Source organism: Haliaeetus leucocephalus, unplaced genomic scaffold (assembly GCF_000737465.1).
Source record: "Haliaeetus leucocephalus isolate CR32 unplaced genomic scaffold, Haliaeetus_leucocephalus-4.0 Scaffold165, whole genome shotgun sequence".
NCBI classification, from domain to species: Eukaryota; Metazoa; Chordata; class Aves; order Accipitriformes; family Accipitridae; genus Haliaeetus; species Haliaeetus leucocephalus.
Window position 1 is genome coordinate 620,933 of NW_010972601.1, and position 3,723 is coordinate 624,655.

The following is a 3,723-nucleotide window of genomic DNA, read 5'->3' on the forward strand; positions in this document are numbered from 1 at the left end:
TTCGCAACCGTCCCGGTGACGACCTGTCGGGTATAATCAAATATGGAAAGCGCTTTTTTTCCCCTCCGTTATCCTCCTCGGCCGGGCTCTGCGGGAGCGAGGCCCCACCCCGGCCCCGGCTGACTCAGCGGGGGCACCCGCAAGGAAACCTGCCTTCGGCATACCCCCCCCCCCTTCCCTCCCGCCTCCGGCCCCACCGCCTGCCTCAGTTTCCCCGTCTGCGAAGTGGGCGCAGCGCCGAGGAGCCCCGGGGAGAGACGCCACAGCTGCCGGAGATGCCGGCCAGAAAATCCCTGGACGCGGAACAAGGGGACCCTTGAGCCGCCGGCAGCTGGGTCGCCCCGACGTGTCATCCCCCCCCCGCCTCCTGCTGACAGGGTGAGAGCGGGGTGCTCCAACCCCCCCATCCCTGGGGATGCCCCCCACCCCATCCCAAACCAGCATCCCAGCTCGGGGAGGCCAAACCACCTCTGGAGCCCTGCCGCTGCGCTCTGCATCCTCGGGGAAGGGTACCCCGGGGTATGGGGGGGGTCCCTGGGGGATCCCCCCCAGCAGGTGACCTGGATGCCACCGGAGGCAGCACCCTGGCAAGGTGGGGGGCCACGGGGGTGCTGCCAGGCGAAATCCCCGGGCCGTGACGAACGCCGAAGCTGCCCACACTTGTCAGCTCCTCCGACGTGCCGGGTAATCCAAGCCTTGCTTTATTTACCCTGCCCAGGTGGGAAAGGACTTACCTGGGCGTGTTGCGATCCCAGACCTGCCGCCGCTCCCCTCCTGCGCAGGATGGGGGGGGACCCTTCCTCCCCGCACCCCCGGAGCCCTGGGTGCTCCCATGGGATGCAGATGCCCTGACCCCCCCTCCCCACAAGCCCCTCTAGCTGCATTCCCCCCTCCTCGGCCGCTGCCTTCTGCCCATTTCACAGCCGGGCAGAGCGAGGCTCGGCACCCATGCCAAGGGCTGGGTGGGTGGGGGGTCCTGGGTGGGTGCTGTCCCATGGGACCCCCCCCCAGCACTGCCGCTGGGGGTGGCCACCGCTCCCTCCAACCCCCCCCTCCTGCATTTGGCAGCTTCCCCATCGCTCCGGTGCCCCGACGCAGCGGCAGCTTGCGGCATCGAGAGACCCAGAAGGAGGAAAAGCAGGAGGCAGCGGGGGGGAATATTTTAAAAAGCCAAAAAAGCCCCCACCAAAAAAAAAGATTCCCCCCCCCCTTTCTTTTTTTTTTTTTTTTTTTTGGAAGCATTTCCAGTTATATAAGTGTCCAGATGTTGGCCACACCACGCCAGCGCCGCGCTTCGCTCCCCGCTGCCAATTCCCAGAGATGCTCATCCCGGGGGGGGGGACGTAGCGTGGCGGGAGCCCTCGCTCCAGCGGCAGCAACCCGGGACCCGCCTGTACCCGAGCATCACCGGGAAAAGGGGGTGGGAGAGAGGAAAAAAAGGGGTGAGAAGGGGAAGTAATTTCCCCAAAGTTGATTTTTTTTTTTTTTTTACCTGCCGGCACGAACTTCATTGTGAGCCGCGTCCCGGGAGTGACTTAATAGAGATTGGTGTTGGCAGAGGAAGTTTTCAGAAATTCATGTTCATACTGGGGGACTTCTCGGGGTTTATATACCGGTCCGGCAGCCAGCCTGTGTTGTAAGAAAGGGGAGGAGGGGGGGACGCGGGGGGGAGCAGCACCACTATCGTTACTTCTATTGAAACTGGAAATCAGGAAGTCGAGGGCTTTGGAAATCCTGAATGATTCTTAGAAATAAACTTCTGATAAAGTTGATGTCACCGGGATTGTGGGTTTTGTGTTTTTTCACGCACGGGGTCGGGGAGGTGCTGGGGAAGTGGGTGGGAAGGGAAGGGGGGGGGAAATATGAATAAAAGAATTAAAGCCCCCCCCAGCCGCCAAGGGAGGCGAGCAGCAGCACGTGGGGTCTGGGGGTGTCGCGGGGGGCGGCGGGTGCCGGCGATGGCGTTGAGGCATGACGGTGAGTGCGGTGCCATGACTCATGGAGCCGCAAGCACTTTCACCCTTGGGTCCCCCTCCCCTGGCTGGGGCTTCCCCGCTGGCTGCCAGAGCAGTCAATAAAATAAAGTGGTGGGGGGGAATATGATTTGGGGTTTGGGGGGGGATTTGGAGGGATAAAAAGTGCGGGGAGGCGGTGGCGGGGTCCCACAAGGGGTGCGGGACACCTGGTTATGGTGGGATGGATGCGGTGGCATCAGTGTCCCCCTGGCCCGCTGGCGGCTCATCCCTTTGGGCAAAAATATTAGAAGTGAAGGGTGGGTTTTCTCTAGGAAAAAGGACAAACCCACCCAGCGGGGAGAGGCTGGACCAGCCCCCCCCAGGTTTAACCCTTCCGTCGGCAGGGCTGTCCCCCGCCTGGTGCGGGCAGGGTGCAGGCAGGAGGGTGCTGGGCTGGTTGGCAGGGGGCTAAAACCAGTGTGGGAGCAAACACCTGAGAGGGGGATCAATCCTTCACAAGGGTCCCGTGGGGGCTGGGACGCTGCCGGGCTGTTTGCTCCCTGATTTGGGTAAAAAACAGGTTAAAGGGATTTTTGTTTTTCTTGTATATATTTTTTTCCTCTCCAAGGGCACGGCTGAGCTGAAACTTTTAATCAGGTTTAGCAAGTTTGTGCCCTGGTTGTGCTGGCAGCGTGAACCCGTTGAGGTGACAGTCGAGGAATGGTGATGCAAGAGCTGCCACGACCCCGGCCATCCCCTGTGGCAGGGGGTGACACGTCAAGGGGGGACACGAGGACCCCCCCCCCGTGCTGGGGAGGGTGAATTGGTCACTCAGCTGCTGCCTGCCTCAGTTTCCCCATGCATGAACCTGGGGAACCAGTCTGGTTTACCAGGTGGCATTGATGCCCCGGCAGCCAAAGCCCATTTCAGCCCAGTCTCATCTTACTGGGACTCCAGGCAGTGAGCAGGCATGGGGATGGGGATGGGGAGCAAGGGGGCTGCGGAGGCTGGGGAGGATGAGCCTCGTCTCACCCCCGCAGCCTCACACCTGGTTTTATTCAGGTGCAGTGAGCAGCACATCACATATTGATGGATATCGGATGGCCTGATGGCAATTAATTAGCTGAGGAATTGGCATTTCTTAATTAATAGCACTAGGGAATGTCCTTGGGGGGGGCTTGTGTGCAGGGATTGCCGCGGCTTTGCCATTTTCTGCCCTTGCCCTGAATTTCCCAGCAGTGACTCAGCCCAGCGCTGCCCGGGACCAGGCCGGTGTCCCGGAGCCGGAGAATGCTTTGGGGTTTCATTTATAACAGATTTTCTAGCAGTGGGGATAGAAAGGGGTGGGGGTCCCTGCTCTGCAGGGGAGGATGCTCCAGCAGGAAAATCCAAATCCCTGGTTCCAGCAGGCTGGATGGGGGAGATGCAGGGGGTGGGAGATGCCCAGGAAAATCCCCTTTCCCAATCCCTTTGGTAGCAGGAATGGCCCCGCAGGGATCCTGCACGGATGCCCTATGGAGAGAGGCAGCAGGAAAGGTGTGATGCAGGAGCCTGGCGAGATGGTGACATGGGGGGGTCCCAGTAGGTCCCAAGGAGGGAGTGGGAAGGGGCTGGGTGGTGGTGGGGGCCAGCCCTCCCCGTCGGAGGGAGCAGGGGGCTGCGGGGCTGGGAACCTGTGGGGTGTCCCTGCTTTGGGGACCCCAGGAGCGGAGCTGGGGACAGGTTGGGGAGGAGGCAGTGACACTGCCTGGCTGACCACTGCTGCCTG